Consider the following 19,550-nt stretch of genomic DNA (forward strand, 5'->3'; position numbering starts at 1 on the left):
AATTCTCCCCCTTTATTGTCTTTTCACTATCTTAGTACACTAATATCTTTGTTTTTCTCCCCCTTTGTCATCAATGACCACAAATGTTCAAAATATAGATAGGTTGAGATTATCAATGTCAATCAATGGGGTGAGAATCATTTTCCCAAATTTGGTTCAATCTAGAATACTTGCCAAAAACATTTTAATTCGGTTTGATCTAAGGACAAGCTTCTTCACACCTCTAAATAAGGTTTATCTTGTATCATATTGAGTTAAACACTTATAGCTCATTTTCTAGATCAAACACTAGGTTTAGAAGCCCACCAACATGTCATATGCTACCACTAGGCCAAAATAAGCATAGAAGAAATAGTGGTACCATACAATCATCAAATTCATTTGATTTTCATGAATAAGCCTATTAAATATGAAAGATATCTAGATGCACTAAACAAGTCCTTAGCAAGGATGTATGACATGCCAATCAACTTTTACTTTGGATTGCTTGAAGGATAGGCATGTCATATAAGTGGGGGGTGCATCAACACATATTTGAGAAATCCAATATGCTCAACTCATTACTTAGCTTGCAAAACCTTTTCTCATCCAATGGCTTGGTGAATATATCGGTAAATTGATCTTCGGTGCCTACACTCTCAATATAAATATCCCCTTTTTGTTGGTGATCTCTTATGAAATGGTGGCAGACATTAATGTGCTTTGTTCTTGCATGTTGAACCGGATTGTTGGTCAACTTGATTGCACTCTCATTATCACATAGTAATGACACTTTCTTGAACTTGATTCCAAAGTCACTCAAAGTGGCCTTTATCCAAAGTATTTGTGCACAACAACTATCGACGGATATGTATTCGGCTTCGGTGGTTGATAATGCAATACTATTTTGCTTCTTTGATGACCATGAAATAAGTGATCTTCCCAACAATTGACATGTGCCTGAGGTGCTCTTTCTTTCAACCTTGCATCCCGCATAATTCGAGTCGGAGTAACCAACTAGCTCAAACTTTGCTCCTTTGGGATACCACAAACCAACATTTTGTGTATGCTTCAAGTACCTTAATATTCTCTTTGTAGCCTTCAAATGACTTTCTTTTGGTGAGACTTGAAATCTTGCACATATGCATACACTAATCATGACATCCGGTCTTGATACGGTCACATAGAATAGGCTTTCAATCATAGACCGATACAATTTTTGATCCACCGTATTTCCACATGCATCACTATCCAAGTTGTCATTTGTTCCCAATGGTGTGCTAATGGCTTTGCGGTAATGTAAAGAGATAGAGTAAGATGGTTATACCGCCATGTCGAGGAATGAACCAATCAATCACAAGAATCAATATCAATAAAGACCAATCACCTCGGAATCAAATGATGATACAATGATTTTATACCGAGGTTTACTTGCTTGCCGGCAAGCTAGTCCTTGTTGTGGCGATTCACTCACTTAGAGGTTCACGAGCTAATTGGCATCACACGCCAAACTCTCAGTAGGGTGCCGCACAACCAACACAAGATGAGGCTCACACAAGCCATGAACAATTCACTAGAGTACCTTTTGGCTCTCCACCGGGAAAAGGTCAAGAACCCCTCACAATCACCATGATCGGAGCAGGAGACAATCACCAACCTTCGCTAGACGATCCTCGCTGCTCCAAGCTATCTAGGTGGCAGCAACCACCAAAAGTAACAAGCGAATCTCGCAGCGAAACACGAACACCAAGTGCCTCTAGATGCAAACACTCAAGCAATGCACTTGGATTCACTCACAATCTTACAAAGATGTTGAATCTATGATGGAGATGAGTGTGAGGGATTTGGCTAAGCTCACAAGGTTGCTATGTCAATGCAAATAGCCAAGGGAGTGAGCTTGAGCTAGCCATGGGGCTTAAATAGAAGCGCCCACGAAATAGAGCCATTGGGCTCCTCACTGCACTGAACGTGGGGCGACCGGATGCTCCGGTCATATCGACCGAACGAACGTAGGACCCCCAACATTCGATCATCCGATGCTTGCCACGTGTCATCGGCTTCAAACGCTGATCGCCCGATCTCAACAGTCATCAGTATATTTAAGTAGTGACCGGACGCTCCAACACCAGCGTCCAATTGTTTACAGTAAGGTACCAGAAGCGAAAAATCATGATGCCCGACCGGACACACCCAACGTCCGGTCACTCAACGTCATCATATGTCATACTGACCAGACTTAGGCCCTAAGCGTCCGGTCATTTCTTGCACCAGCATCCGGTCATGAGATCGAAACCGCACGCTCACTGCTACCACTGACCGGACGCGCCGGTCCTACCGAGACCAGTGTCCGGTCACTTATAGTGACCTCTATCTTTTCTGCATAGAGCGTCAGTGAGGTTCCTAACCCTTGCTCAAATATATCAACCACCAAGTGTATCACCTTGTGCACATGCGTTAGCATATTTTCACAAACATTTTCAAGGGTGTTAGCACTCCACTAGATCTTAAATGCAAATGCAATGAGTTAGAGCATCTAGTGGCACTTTAATAACCATATTTCAAAACAAGTTTCACCCCTCTTAATAGTATGGCTATCAAACCTAAATTTGATCACACCCACTAAGTGTCTTGATCATCAAAATAAAATGGCTCCTACAACTTATATCTTTGCCTTGAGCCTTTTGTTTTTCTCTTTCTTCTTTTCAAGTCCAAGCACTTGATCATCACCATGGCATCACCATCATCATGTCATAATCTTTATTTGCTTCACCACTTGGAATACGCTACCTATCTCATGATTACTTTGATAAACTAGGTTAGCACTTAGGGTTTCATCAATTCACCAAAACCAAACTAGAGCTTTCACTTAGTTACACTGTTTTCCCTGTTCGTGTCGGTTAAGGACTGACCGTTGCATTGGATTCTAGTCAGGTCACAAACTTATTATCCTGAGTACATACTTGTTTATAGGAGCAAGGAAGGCTCATTGCTCTTTTGTCATGGGTTTCGGCTCTTTCCGAATCGACTAATTGGAGGCGGGGATGGTAGAAGTCTAAGCACCACACTGAGTCCGGGACTCAGGTGTGGGGGCTTGGAGTCCAAGTTTGGATGAGGACCTAGACCCCTTGATAGGAGAGTGATGGGTTGGTCCTGCTTGTGCCTAGGGTACAAGCGGGGCGTGTGTTTTGGGGTACCCAGCTGGACACATTGATTCATGAATCACCGGATAATCCGATACGACTTGTCTACAATCTAGCATCGTAGTAAGAAATGAAAGATGAAAGATGGTGAAATAGATCTGTTCGCTCAACTCTTGCTTGAAAGTAGAACATGTGCTTACCTAAAATGGTTAGATAATGAACTAATCATGACTGCTAATAAGAAACATATATAAGGATTCACTACTAGTATTGCTTTCCATAAAAAGAAAACCCAGCAAACCATAAAGCTTATCATATCCTTTAGAGTCGGGAAATTATTCCTACTAGTCGAGTAAGTCTTATGAGTACATTGTGTACTCAGGGTTTATTTACCCCTATTGCTGGTGCAGCTTGAGAAGTAGCTGTTGTGTGAAGGATTCTTCTGGTGGGCACAGACGGATCCTTATATATTATCGATAGACGTTTATTTTAATTCCGCTGTTTAAATTCTGCACTCTGAACTTGGTACTGTAATAATGTATTTCTAAGAAATTTGGTTGTATGAAATGGACTAAGTATTGTAAACTCGTTCTCATTATTGGATCCTAGAGGAAAACATGGATTATTCGAGTTCTCTCTTAGGATGTGCTCGACGGAACTGCTCGAAGTATCTCGCTCTCAGGGTGCTTAGTGTCTAGTGGAAGACAAGCGCCTCCGAAGGTGTGTTATTTCGAGCGGTTCTACCATAATGTCGAGACCTAAGACTTGAAGAGAAGCGGACTACGTGCCCACTTCATTGATTCAAAACAACGAATTTCTCAATACATGTTGATGTTGTATGACTTATACAACACCTGTTGTTGGCTCTTTGAAGAAGATGAATAATGTAAACAAGGATCTTATGATATAGGAGCCTGTAGAATTAATTACCTCTTGGCAATGAAGAGCAACAACAGCCCCATATGAAAGTGCCAGTAGCTGAGGCCCCACAAGGTCTCAAAGAATTAGTAAACCAGTTTTTCTGATGACTATAAAGTCTATGTCGGTAAAGAAATTCAAATGGAGGGTGATCCCACCTCATTTGAAGATGCCATGAGAAACGTTTACTCGTTTAAATGGCAAGAAGCTAAGAAAGTTGAAATGAATTCGATGAATACCAACGATATTTGGGACTTAGAAGAAATTTCTGATAGTGCTAAAACAGTAGGCTGTAAAAGGATCTATATCACAAAACGTGACTCCAAAGAGAATGTAGAAAGATATAAATCACAACTTGTAAGAAAAGGCTTTACGCAAAGAGAATGAATAGATTACAATGAGAGTTTTCTCTCTGGTGTCATGCAAGGATTCTTTTAGAATCATAATGGTGTTCATGGCACATTATGATTTAGAAATACATCAGATGGATGTAAAGATGGCATTCCTCAACGGGGATTTGTATGAAAACGTTTACATGGCATAACCTAAAAGGTTTTTTCATGGAAGAAAAGAACATATGGGATGCCGCATGTAGAAACCCATTTATGGGTTAAAAGTAAGTCTCTAGACAGTAGTATTTGAAGTTGATGAAACAATGAGAAAGTTTGGGTTTTAAAGAAAATAAGAAGGACAATAGCGTTTATGTGAAGTTCAAGAATGAAAAATTCATTTTCCACATCCTACGAATAGATGACATTCTACTCACTAGTAGTGATGTTAATCTATTATTGGAGAAGAAGTTTTATCCTCAAGTTTTAATGTGAATGATCTTGGTGAAGCGTCATTGGTTCTAGGAATCGAAATTCACCGAGATAGAAGAAAATGGGGTATTAGGACTATCGCAAAGGCATACTTAGAAAAGATTTTAAAGAAATAAAGTATGCATGCGAGTAAACCTACGACTGCTCCTATAATCAAGAGTAATAAATTTGGGAACTTTAAGTGTTCCATGAACCGATATGAGATCGATCGAATGAACATGGTTCCATATGCTTCAGATGTTAGAAGCTTGATAAGTGTACAAGTACAAGTAAGAACTTACCCTGACGTAGTTTATGTATTCAGAATATTTTGGCAGAAGTTCATTCCAGATATAGATCACTGAAATAGAGTTAAGAATGTCTTGCAATTTTACAAAGTATCATAGGCCTCATGCTGAGTAAGAAAGAACAAGTACTCTCAAATAGTTGAGGGTACAAATGTTAAGTCTTGGCAAGATGTGTAGTAAAATCCACAGTAGTTGCTAACACTCGCAGTTGGAGTATTATTGTGGAAAAGCTCCAAAAAACAGTTGTGGTGTCATCAGTGATGCACACCGTAGTATAGCTTGATATAAGGCTTAAGGAACAGGTAAAAGGAGGTTAAGGGAATTTATACCCAGATTTAACAATGGTAGATAACAGCAATAATCATTTAAAGTAAGTTAACTCCTAAGACAATAGATCAAGTGTGCTACCAAACACATTGACACTAAGTTATATGTTGTAAAGGAAAAAATCCAGAATCATTTTGAAAGCATTGAGCACATAAGTACCGAGTAAGTACTTCGGATCCGCTTACCACCCAATGCGTTTAGAGAACACACAGTCGACATGGGTTTACGGAAAAACTTATGATTTCTGGATACTAAGGGCCTAGTTGAGTATCTGTTTCAAAAACAGAGAGGTGCATTGTAGCTGTTAAATCTAATGGTAACCGACCGTGACGATGAGGCACGCTCTATGCACTGATCTATGATGGAATGGGAAAAAAAAATGAAGTCGAGTTTAAGTCATAAGATGATATCAAGGGGGAGAATGTTAGTTTGATCCCCACTAATTTGGCATAACGGTCAATTGAGCCTTTGATCCGCGCCCTGATCGGGGGTGCCCAGCCGTTCTTCTGGCTGATGGACCCCGTTGCGCAGCGCAATAAATAGGAGGTGGAGGCTAGGGCTCGAGTCACGAGGTTCACCGCAGCCGCCAGCGCCCCACCATGTCATAACCCTAGTCTGATCTAGAAGGGCGCACTGTAAGCGACATGAAGCGCCATCGCCTTCGCTGCCGTCACTGGACTACGTCTCCACATCGCTGCTACCTCGTCGTCGGCACCATGGCCACGACTACGCTCGATATGAGGTTTATCAGCAAATCTCCTTATCTAAGATAAGTATTACCCACTGATCTACGTTCATAAATACTTTTAGTTCAGTCAGAGATGACCGGACAAAATGTTAGAGTGCATTGAAGGGTCACGTACCGCGACATTTGATGATCTGGGCTTACGCTACCACACGCACTGTGACCAAGGCATAACGCCTCACAGTCTTTGGAGATGGCATTCATCGGTGCCGTTCGGCTCCTCGTAAAAGTCGACTTGTTCGTATCTTTAGCTAGAACAGTATTTTTTTTTTAATAATTCCGTTAGAACAGTGCTCAGCCAAATTCATCGCGGAGGATTGCCTCGTCGCCTTTGTACACAAACCACCTGGGTTCCATTCGTCTGTGAACTGTGATAAGTTCACCGACAAGGACTAGTCCTTCGGTTTTGTTTTAGTTGTTGTGTCAAATTTTTCTGTCATGTACCGGTAAGCAAGACAACCTTTCGATTTCCGGTGTCATATATAAATAAAAAATGCAAGTTATCCTACTCGTAAATTAGCTGTTCTAAATTTCCCTCTTGAGAATTACACTATACACTGAATCTATCCGGTAGGTTTATGTAGTTACTGAAGTTGAAACATGAATGAACAGGCGATGGAAGACTGGTAGTATGAGTATGACCATTCGAAGCAGGAATCTTGTACTTCTGCATTTGTCTTTTCAATATTTAGCCTGTTCGTTTGTTGGTTTTAGCCAGAACTTATCAGTAAGCCAACAATATTTTTCTCTTACAACAAACCAACATCATACAGGTTTATCAGCCGAGAAACCAACCAGTGAACAGGCCGATTACCTCCGGTTTCTCTTCCAGGTTGTGGGTGATCGAAGCAGTCTTGTATGTGTGTGTATATAAATAATACAGTGTATATTCTGATTCATGAATGGACATTCAAATTTATACAAAATCTGTCTACTATGGCTATGTTTTAGTAGCATATTCTCGTTGTTACGTTTTGAACTAGTCAAATTTTGATCGGGTCATCTTTTGTTCTCGTGTGTCTTGAGGGTTTCATGCATTTGTACCCTAGAAGATTTATAGTTTTCGAGGACAAAGCACGCTAAGGCCTCGTTCGTTTCGCTGAAAAAATTAGTCAAAATACTGTTTCGACTGATTTATTATGAGAAAAAGCATTGTTCCGACTGAAAAAGACAGATTATAAGAGAAGCGAACATGACTTAAGTGTAAATACTTTTTTTTAGCCTCTCATCTCTAAGTACAGCTGTATTATATGTTCGGACACAGTATAAAAAAAACCCTACAACTATAGTTAGATAGAGACAACTGAAATTATAAAGGAAGAATAAATCTCTCATTTCATGAGTCGAAACCAGGACCGGCCGCTCAAACCACAGCGAGCAAGCCAACTGAGCTACGGCTCCTCCTCCGAAGTGTAAATACTTATATCATATATAAATCTTAGAATCATCATATTGTTCCCTAACATGCCAGATTTTGAAATTAGGATCAGATGCTCGGTTGCCATGCCATTCAATTCCTTTCAGCAAACAACTTGTTAAATCAAAACCAAGGTTAAAAAAAAAACGAGCTGTGCATCTTTGCAACTACACTGTACATTATCCTTGTTGACGACATCCTAATCCTGCTGAGCCCACCCACCCCACCAGGTCATCACAATCCACGAGCAACGAATTGAAACGCTGGCATGCTAGCCGCGAGGACCCCCATCTCGCTCCACCACCGCGTCGTCGCCGGCGGCCAGCGGGGGCGATGCGTCGGGGGCAGCGAAAGGTGGCGCGGCCGCGCGCCGTGCCGCCAGTTCGCGCAGGCGCTCGAGAGCCTCTGGAGGCACAGTCCCCGGACCCATCCTCCTGCCCCTCCCGCTGCCGGCACCGCCGCCACCAGCGGTGAGGCCAAACCCTCGCGGCAGCCGCCAGTACTCGAGAACGCTACCTTCGAGGAGTACCATAAGGTGTGGTTCCCATTTCGATTTCACATAGCTTCTTTCCTATCTATCGCATTGGCTGGCGCGATTTGAAGTGAAATCAGGCTGCAGTCTCTGGGGTGACCGCTTGTTTATTGAGATTGGAACTTTTTTGTTGCTGCAGTAATGACAAATGTGTCTGTGTTCATATATGAGCATTTTTTTTTCTGTATCATAGGTCTGCGGACTGCGGTTTAACTGATTGCCACTATGTACTCTTGTACTAGGGGAGTTTAGTCTTCGTATTCGGAGTTACAGTGTTGCGTAGAAAATGGCATGGTTTCAGGATCCTGTTCTTCTGGGTGTGTCAGTGTGTGTGATCGCACTTGCATATTTGTTTGGGCAGGTTCAGCAAATTGTCCGCAAGGAGGAGTGGGATGCCTTCATGAACGTCCTGCGGAAACCGTTACCAGCAACCTTTCGGATCAATGCCTGGTAATGCTGGTTACTCTGAAGTGGAATCATGAATTGCCACTGAGGTCTTCATTTAGTTATCCAATTCCTTGGCTTGAGTAACTCCACATGGACCACTGTCATCAACGGTTCATGTTCTCTTGGACGTGATGCCCATCTCTCCTTCTCGTTCTGCACCCAAAGCCTTTGGTTATCAAAGGCTGGCTGCTCCATGACTTGGATATCTGGTTAATCTGCCATTCAAGTAGTCATGTGCAAGGGTTGTATTAGATAGTTTATTTGCAATCTGCGCTTTATGGTAGTCCAGTAAGGAACCCGTACTTCTGAATTGCCTTAGGAATGCGTGTAAACCATCCAATTAATTGTCACTTATTATAAGACTCATGCAGTTTCAGGGTAGCTTCAAGTGTGCCATTAGCTAACCTTTCAGTGTAGTTACTGCAAAAGTTTATTCCATTAGGCAATATCATGCTATTCTCACAAAGGATAAATTTATTTTTTTGTATTTGATGCATGAATACAATAATTCATCATTTACTAGTGCTTACCATGTATGCTGAAGGTTTACATTTCCACTTTCCTTTTCAGTTGCCAGTTTTATAAAGATATCTGCTCTAAGTTGGAAAATGAATTTAGGCGATCTTTGGAGAGTGAGGTAGCCTTTTCTCTGTCGTCTATGAATTTCTCCTTACTTGATCCTAGATATTTTCTAATTTATATTTAAAAAACTCACTGCAAAGGTCAGTAATGAGCATGGAGAAGATGCTATAACTCCCTTGCCTTGGTACCCATGCAATCTTGCGTGGCATCTGAATTTCTCTCGGAAGGAATTGAGGAAAAAACAAGGCACTCGAGAGGTAATCAATTGCAACATGATGTTTAAGTCTTGCCATGACATGAACCTTGCTTGGTCTATGTAACATAAATACGAGACATTCTTGCCTTTGCATCAGTGAATATATGGTAGGGATTTCGGATGGGGGTGGAGATTTCTGAGATGGTCTTGAAGTGGACTTCAAACTGAGTTGTGTTGGGTCAGAAGTATCGGGATGTCCGATAAGCATCAGATACCGATACTGCAGATTGGTGGAGTATCAGGTTAACCTAGGGAATATTTGTTCCACAATTGTGTTATTAAAGTTATCTAATTTCAGGAACATTGGCTTAAATAGTATTGGTTTTTATGAGCAACAACCAGTTTTCCCAAAAGTTTAAATTGTTATGGGGAGGTCGGCAATATATTTCTTTTCACTTTCAAACTATTATTATTCAGAACAATTAATTTCTCTTGCTATATTAATGTGCTATCGATTAATCTACTCTGCTGATTCACTCTTCTGTTCCAGTTTTCATGAGTTTCTAAAGCATGAGAGTGAGGTTGGTAACATAACTAGGCAAGAGGCTGTTAGCATGGTGGGCATCCTGTATCAATTTGTTGATAAATATTGTCACCTCTGTTATCTTGTATTTTAGTTGTTTTTTCGATTCTCTTAGATGAAGTCTTGTTTCATTAACTGAAATTTATTTCTACAGGTTCCACCACTGTTTCTGAATGTACAACCTGATCACCATATTCTTGATAGTATGTCCCTGTTTAATTCTTCTCTGTTATCTTATATATCCTGTGCTTCTCATACAAACCGACTGTGTCAATGGGTATTCTTTCATTTTGATTGGATGACAAAATACTCCAATAGTATAGCCTCACATGTATCTGCGTATCTTGTGCAGTGTGTGCTGCTCCAGGCTCTAAAACTTTTCAGTTACTTGAGATGATTCACCAATCAAAAGAACCAGGGCTACTTCCAGGAGCATTGGTATGTTTCTCCCTCAGTTTCATGTGGCACTAAAACTATTTCTCTTGCTCTTATAACTCTTGATGATTTTTGGAGTCATATTAGTTGTTAGTATTTAGTTTTGTTACATGTAGCTAGTAGAACTAGTTGTGTTATAATTTCCAAAGACTTATGAGAAATGAATATTTTAGTTATATTGGTATGGCCCAGGATCAACTTGGCCCAGTAAGCGGCTCAGTCAGGCCTGCTGTACTGTTATGGGGTCAATGCTAACTTGTGTATTGTAGGCTGTGGCGCCGGCATGGTAAGAACTAAGAAGGATCTAGAGCCTAGATGGCTAGGAGCTCTATCTCCTGTACTACCTCTGTCCCTAAGTCATAGTTCCCTATATATAGAGGCCCCATGTACCCTTGCAACTTAAGGGAAGTAGATCAAAGGCTTAGCCCATCTCTTCCACCCCTGACTTGGCCGTCGGCCTACTGGTCACTGTCCCTACCCTCTCACTTCTCATCAAATCCTCCTTCCCTAATCTGGGGTAATCTAAGTACTAACATATATATTCTCCCTTCTTGTGAGACTGATTAGGTGATAGCCAATGATCTCAATGTGCGAAGATGTGACCTCCTTATCCATAATACAAAGAGAATGTGCACTGCCAACCTAATAGTAACAAATCATGAAGCAGAAAACTTCCCCTATTGGAACTCAGGCATGGGTAACCAACTTCATCTTCTGCAAGTAAATATTGCAATGCGTGGTATGGATCTGTTAATATTGATTTGACACTTTGTTGGGGGTGATTTTTCTTTCTAATTGAGTAATCATAGTATACCATGAGTTTTTAAACATACCGACCTGAGAATTTCTGAGGAGTTCTACTGCATAATATATCACAGTTTGAGAGCAAAATATATCATTTGAAGCTTTAAGGTTAACAGTATGTAATATCACAGTTTTATTTTATTTCTTAAGGTATTGCATTACTTAAAGTGGGTGGAAGGATGGTCTATTCGACTTGTTCAATGAATCCTGTTGAAAATGAAGCTGTGATAGCTGAGGTATCAACTGTAGTTTCTTACCTTTAGCTGTTGAACATAAAGCTGTTAATTTCTTGCGACTTCTAGCATAGATATGAGCAAAATCTCTGAGCTGTTGAAGCGTTGAAGGTCTTCTGGAGTAGCTTAGTCACATAGTTTTGGGTGCTTTATAGGCTGGTCGTTTAATAAGGCAATTATGGTAGCTTATAGAATCCAAAATGATATCTGGAGAAATTCAATTTGTATGCCTTACAGTCTCATGCCACTGGATTTATGAGGCAGCTAAGCACAAGCCCCAATCTGAGCCGTCTCATCAGAACCCCGAAGACCTGTAGAGGAAATTCCAAAAAAATTCATATGTAATTTGCGTTGGTGTAGTTTTGAAAACTTGAGTGCTTAACTATGCGTGATTACCTTTCCTTTAGGCTTCTGCATACAAATACCATTTGCTATTCATTTTTACATTCTGTTCACATATGTGTGCTGTAACATGAATTCGCTTTGCAAGTTGTTCATGTATCTCATAATCATATAGCTCCTTCGAAGAAGTGGAAACTCTGTTGAGCTCCTTGATGTTTCTAGCGAGCTACCTGAATTGGTCCGGCGTCCTGGGCTTAGCACTTGGAAGGTTTGTGTGCTTATATCTATACCAAGGTTGATCCCTTGGTTTCTTTCTTTTTTATGTGTTGTATCTAATAAGATTGCTCATTCTTAATCACATTTGTCAAGTGATGCGCTGTGTCGCGATCTGGGCACGGTGTCAAGTGAGCAAGGATCGGGTCGTCGCATCCTTAGTGGCGCGCTACATCGGCGCCCGGGTGTAGTGAAAAATGATCAAGGGTCTTCGCATCTGAGTCGACGGGTGCGAAGGGTAAGGAAACTAGTCGAACCAACTAGGATCCGTTTAGGTAGTTGGAATGTAGGGTCGCTTACAGGTAAGTTAAGAGAATTAGTTGATACCGCGACTAGGAGACGTGTAAATATATTATGCATTCAAGAGACTAAATGGAAGGGTCCGAAGGCGAAGGAGGTGGACAATACAGGTTTCAAGCTTTGGTACACAGGGACAGTCACGAATAGAAATGGAGTAGGAGTTTTGATTGATAAGAGCCTCAAGAATAGCGTGGTGGGAGTGAGAAGGCAAGGAGATAGGATTATCTTAGTCAAGCTTGTCATTGGTGATATGGTCTTGAACGTAATTAGTGCGTATGCCCCGCAAGTAGGCATCGACGAGAGTGCTAAGCGACAGTTCTGGGAAGACTTAGATGGCCTGATTAGAGCTGTACCTAGTAGTGAGAAGCTTTTTATAGGAGGAGATCTTAATGGGCTTATAGGTACTACAAGCGCAGGTTTCGAGGCAGTTCATGGAGGTTTTTGGTATGGTAGTAGGAATCAGGAGGGGGAGGAAGTTCTAGACTTCGCGATAGCTTTTGACCTGATGATAACCAACACTTTCTTTAGAAAGAGAGAATCTCATCTAGTGACCTTCAGTAGCGGGCAACACTCTAGCCAGATTGACTTTGTCCTCGCAAGAAGAAAGGACAGACGAGTATGCTTGGGTTGCAAGGTGATACCAGGGGAGTGTGTTGTTTCTCAACATAAGCTTTTGGTGGCAGACTTTCGTTTTCAGGTGCGTGCCCGTAGGGATAAACAAGCTAAGATTGAAAGAACAAAGTGGTGGAAACTGAAAGGGGAGACGTCAGAGGTATTCAGGGAAAGGTTATCAAAGAGGGCTCTTGGAAGAAAGAAGAGGACATAGACAACATGTGGGAGAAGATGGCAACCAACATTCGGAAGGTGGCCTCAGAGGTGTGTGGAGTAACCAAAGGAAGTGGAGGTGAGGCTAAAGATACTTGGTGGTGGAACGAGGAAGTCCAAAGGGCTATTAAGGAGAAGAAAGAATGCTATAGACGCTTGTACCATGACAGGAGTGTGAACAACATAGAGAAGTACAAGGTGGCAAAGAAGACTGCAAAACGAGCTGTAAGTGTGGCAAAGGGTAGAGCGTACGAGGATCTTTACCAACATTTGAGTACGAAGGAAGGAGAGAAGGTCATTTATAGGATGGCTAGGGTTCGTGAGAGAAATACAAGAGACTTCAACCAAGTTAAGTGCATTAAGGATGAAAGGGAGCATCTCTTGGTGAAGGAGGATGAGATCCGACGTCGATGGCAAGAGTATTTTGACAAATTGTTCAACGGTGAGACTACGGACACAACCTTTCAGTTGGATGACTCTTTTGATGACACCAATAGACGCTTTGTGCGGAGAATCCAAGAATCTAATGTCAGAGAGGCACTGAAAAGGATGAAAGGAGGTAAGGCGATGGGACCGGATGGTATCCCAATCGAGGTGTGGAGATGCCTCGGGGACATAGCTATAGTATGGCTAACCAAGTTGTTCAACCGTATTTTTCGATCGAACAAGATGCCTGATAAGTGGAGAAGTATATTGGTACCGATTTACAAGAATAAAGGGGGTATTCAAAGTTGTACTAGTTACCGGGGAATTAAGTTGATGAGCCATACTATGAAGCTATGGGAGAGAGTTATCGAGCATCGCTTGAGAGCAATAACGCGGGTCTCTATGAACCAATTTGGTTTCATGCTTGGAAGGTTAACCATGGAAGCCATTTTCTTAATAAGATAAGTTATGGAGCGGTATAGCCGTATAGGGAGAAGAAGAAGGACCTACACATGGTTTTTATTAACTTGAAGAAGGCTTATGATAAAATACCAAAGAATGTTATATGGTGGGCTTTGGACAAACATAAAGTCTCAACGAAGTATGTCGGGTTCATTAAGGACATGTACAACAATGTTGTGACTAGAGTTCGAACAAGTGATGGAGACACGAATGAGTTCTCGATTAGGATAGAACTACATCAAGGGTCAGTTTTGAGCCCTTATTTGTTTGCATTAGTGATGGATGAGGTCACAATGGACATACAAGGGGACATCCCTTGGTGTATGCTTTTCGCGGACGATATAGTGCTAGTTGATGAAAGCCGGACATGAGTGAATCAGAAACTGGAGTTATGGCGGGAGACTTTGGAGTCCATAGATTTTAGACTCAGTAGAACTAAAACTGAGTATATGAGATGTGACTTCGACACTACTACTCGGGAGGAGGAAGATATTAGTTTGGAAGGTCAAGTAGTGCCTAGGAAGGATACCTTTCGATATCTAGGATCAATGCTACAGAAAGACGGGGATATTGATGAAGATGTTAGCCATAGAATCAAAGCAGGGTGGATGAAGTGGCGGCAAGCATATGGTGTTCTATGTGACAAAAGGGTACCACAGAAGCTAAAAGGCAAGTTTTATAGGACGGCGATTAGACCTGCTATGTTGTATAGTGCAGAATGTTGGCCTACGAAAAGACGACATATTCAACAGATAAGTGTCGCGGAAATGCGTATGTTGCGTTGGATTTGCGGTCATACAAAAAGGGATCGAGATCGGAACGATGATATACGTGATAGATTAGGGGTAGCACCAATTGAAGAAAAACTTGTCCAACACCGGTTGAGATGGTTTGGATATGTCCAATGGAGACCTCTAGAGACACCGGTGCGTAGTGGAATCCTAAGCCAGGATAGTAACGTGAAGAGAGACAGAGGAAGACCGAAGTTGACTTAGGTAGAGGTAATAAAATGAGACTTGAAATGATGAAATATACCCAAAGACTTAGCCTTAGATATGAGTGCTTGGAAGACAACTATTCACGTGTCTGGACCTTGATTGTTCTGCTGGGTTTCAACTCTAGCCTACCCTAACTTGTTTGGGACTTAAATGCTTTGTTGTTGTTGTTGTTGTATTCTTAATCACAATTGTGTCGGGATTCACGATTATGACACTCAACATACTATACCAATGGCTTTACTTTCGTTGTGATTTTTTAGTTTACTAATAATCTTTTACATGTAGAAATTAACTGAGTGTCAGCACAGGTCTCATTTTTTTACTCTCTCGAAAGTATAGATACTTATCACTTTTGACCACTTTATTTATGGAAAAAGTCTACATAACCCTCCAAACTATTCAGGGTGGACTACTTCACCTCTTAAACTATAAAACCAGATTTTTTACCCCCCTGAACTTTCTAAAACCGGTCAAATAACCCCCCCCCCTCAAGTGGTTTTGGACGGTGGTTTGCTACAGTGACGGTGGGTTTGTCTTTTCCTTTTTTATTTATTTCTGCTGAATCTTTGAAAAATCATAGTAAATCACAGAAAAATCATAAAATAGAAAATTTAGTTTTGTTGGACTCCACATGAGTAGATCTACACATTGAACATATAATATGATATGCTTTAGTATAAAGTTTTTGCTGTAGCTTTAAATCTATGCTTTTCTGTAATTAATTAGAATAATTTATAGTTGCAGCTTCTATGGTCCAATTGTGGTGAAATTTTTATGTTGGGCTAATTACTGTATCCTTGAACTATAGTAAAAATTTCATACTATCATGTATAACTTAGTTATAGATAAAATATAGATTTAACAAGAATAAACCTAAATAAATCTATAACTAAGTTATACATGATCCAATGAGTGAAATTTTTACTACAGTTCAATCATACAATAATTAGCCCACCATAAAAATTTCACCACAATTGGACCATAGAAGCTACAGCTATGAATTATTTAAATTAATTATAGAAAAGCATAGATCTATAGCTACAGCAAAAACTTTATACTAAAGCATACCATATTATATGTTCACTGAGTAGATCTACTCATGTGAATTCCAACAAAATTAGATTTTTCATTTGATGATTTTTCTGTGATTTACTATGATTTTTCAAAGATTCAGCAGAAATAAACAAAAAAGAAAAAGACAAAACCACCACCACTGTCCAAAACCGTTTGGGGGTTATTTGACCGGTTTTGGAAAGTACAGGGGGTAGAAAATCCGGTTTTATAGTTTGGGGGGTGAAGTAGTTCACCCTGAATAGTTGGGGGGGTTATATAGACTTTTTCTCTTTATTTATCTTGTTCGTGATTCCTGAAATGTTTTCCCAAAATGCCCCTATATATTCTGTCTTTACCATCTATTTGGTTCCTCTTTTTTATACGCGTGATGACTCGGAGCCTTTTGGTCCAATTGACATCACAATTGTTTTAATTGGTTTATGCGTATTGGCTGAAGTTGACAATTATTTGTAAGCAAAGGATCTATAGTTGTCTCTTTTTTGTTTGTAGAATTATGATTGTTTTTAGAATAAACCTTTTTTCCATTTCAGTGTTTTAGTCAAACAGTTAGTCCCTACTTGACAATGTACAATACGTAGCGAACGTGGCGAAAATCTTATCCTTCTATTCTGGTTATCCCAGTGGTTCCTTTTCTGACTCCTGCAGGTACAAGATCGTGAATCTTGGTTTCAGAGTCACGATGAAGTTCCACACAATAGGAAGAATGTAGTATTGCCAAGCATGTTTCCTGCAAGTAATAGCACTGAGGAAAGCCATACTGTGTGTGGTGATGTTGAAGTGAACAAGGATAATATGAGCAGCTTCTCAAGAAATATTAACATTGAAGAAACAAAAAAGTTAATCATGACATGGATGGAGTTTCTATCAGTCCCAATAAAATTTTGGATTACACTTCAAACATTGTGAGTTCAAAATTTCCACTGCATTGGTGCATGAGGATTGTTCCTCATGACCAAAACAGCGGGGCATTTTTCATCGCAGTTCTTCATAAATTGTCGCCCTTGAATGGTAATCTCATGCTTTCTTTTTTTATGATGCCACTCAATTCCTTCCACAAAAGTTTGCATAATTAATACTCCAACCGTATGCTTGAATGATCCATATTCTTTCAGGCAGTCAGATAAAGGATACTAAAATTCAGCACACACTTGGAACAGATAGGATTATGCAGTTTCAGAAAGAACCTGAGCAAGAAACACGACCCTATGAAACTATTTTGACACGCCAACAGCACAATGTTTCTGAAGTCGATGATACTGAAATGCTGGGTAGGCGACAGAATTTAAGCACAGACAGCCAAACTTCAAAGGATAAGAAGTCAACTGAAGTTGAAATGCTTTTAGGTGATGTAGAAAGCACTGAACCAGAGTCAGGAGATAGAATGGAGTTGCAAAAGCAAAGCAGGTGGAAAGGGGTTGATCCTGTCTTATTTTTGAATGATGAAGCGGTGATAAAGAGTATAATATCCTTCTTTGGCATGAAGGAATCATTCCCACTCGAAGGTCATCTGGTGACTAGAAGTACTGATAATGCAAGGAGAATATATTACGTATCAAAATCAGTTAAAGAGATTTTGGAGCTGAATGCAGAAGTTGGTGGGCAGCTCAAGATAGCTTCACTTGGTGTTAAAATGTTTGTAAGTATAAACTGCTCTAAACACACGGTGTTCCTTACTGATTCAAGATTTCTTAGGAACATTCACAGTGGAAGAACATACATATTTTACTCAAACTTTGAGGTACTCTGTTCTCTTTCAGGAAAGGCATAGATCAAAGGATGCATGTCCTTGTGCATATAGGTTGTCTTATGAGGGATTATCGCTACTGCTTCCATACATCAGCAAGAGGATACTATATGCATCCCCACCTGACTTCCACCGCCTTTTACAATACCGAAGCATAAACTTCGCTCATTTTCTCGACACCAGATTTGGGGAGCAAGCTGCATCCTTGATGCCTGGTTGCTGTGTTGTAGTGTTACTCGAAGGTAACATTATGCCCTATCTGAAGATAAAAGAAACCATGACTTCATAATCTAACTTTCTCTAGTACTAGTATTTCAGGGCATAAGCATGTAGATTCCATTTCTAAGGATCCCTCCACAATTGCCATTGTTTGCTGGAGAGGGAAGGGGTCTGTGAACGTTATGGTTTCTCCCTCGGATAGGAAGGATCTTCTTGAAAGGATGGCGTATCGCTTTGGCCTTAGAGCCTGTGTAGAGGAAGATGAGAGATCTTGTCACAAGGTTAATTGATTATGATAACAACGTGGAGACTCAAGACTGGCAAAGTGACAATCAAGAACCTCTAGCTTTCACACCATGTGTAGGCCGAGTAAAATAGGCTGACGTAGCACTGCAGCATGCTGTTGGCGGATGCAGACGTCCCACTGATTTTGTTTCTGCAGTTCTGTGCTATTCTTGCGTGTAAACAAGTCATTTCCGACACAGAAGGAAAAACTACTACAATATACTTTTGAAATGTAACTTGGTCCGTTGAACTTGTGATTATGTCTTAATATACTCAGTTATACTTGTCTAATCACAGATCACAAAAGGGCTCATTTCAGGTGGAGTTTTAAATGACCAGCATACACGAGCAGTTGTTGGAAAACTGAAAAAACATATGGCACATCAACATTAGATGAGCGGTACGCTTCCGCCGTTGAAAATGCTAGTGTGAACGCCCCAACGCACGCAGCAGTCGATTTTCAACAAGGCACGATGTTCTTGTGTTGGTTTCCGCCTCTCTCTGGTTACCTTTCACGTGGAAACGGAAACGGAAACGGAAACGCTGGTTCGTGAACCTACTTCTCCGGAGTCCGGACCTGACATCACACTGAACGGGACTTGCAGCAAGTTTCGTGGAAAGAGTACGTGTACGTCAGATTGCACGGCCTTGAATACTGTATGCCGATTCACATTTCCCTCAAAGTAGTAGCACCAGGGTTTTGTTATTTTTTTTTTGAAACTAGGGTTTTGTCTTTCGTGTGACGAGATCAACACGTCGCTACATCGTCAGATCTCAGATGCCTGCAAAATTTGGGAAGAGCTATCTGATGATATTCTAAACAAGATTTGATTTTGTCGATCGTTTTTTACGACGGATTCCTGAAAACACAGTGTTCTTTGACCATGGAGCACCCATCCTTTTCGAAACCCTGAAATTTCTTTTTAGTACCTGTCTTTGTCTTGGTGTCAATTCTAATCATGGCATCGCGTGTGCCAAGTAAACTCCTCCTAGGACGCGTTTAGTTTTCAGCCACGTAACTTACTGGGAATCAATGCAAAACAATGGGTGAGAAATTATAGAGTCTGGTCTTCTCTAAACACGGGGTTGTTTTAGCCCCTCCCAACAACCAGATTTTGTACATGCACTTACACTGTCTTGTAGCTATATTTACACC

General features: G+C 40.7%; 1 pseudogene; it reads left to right on the top strand.

Annotated features, from left to right (window-relative positions):
- Positions 1 to 7,816: 7,816 nt before the first annotated feature.
- LOC136472608 (uncharacterized) lies at positions 7,817 to 18,649 on the top strand (annotated as a pseudogene).
- Positions 18,650 to 19,550: the final 901 nt, after the last annotated feature.

This window comes from Miscanthus floridulus, chromosome 8, assembly GCF_019320115.1.
Source record: "Miscanthus floridulus cultivar M001 chromosome 8, ASM1932011v1, whole genome shotgun sequence".
In the NCBI taxonomy this organism is placed as follows: Eukaryota; Viridiplantae; Streptophyta; class Magnoliopsida; order Poales; family Poaceae; genus Miscanthus; species Miscanthus floridulus.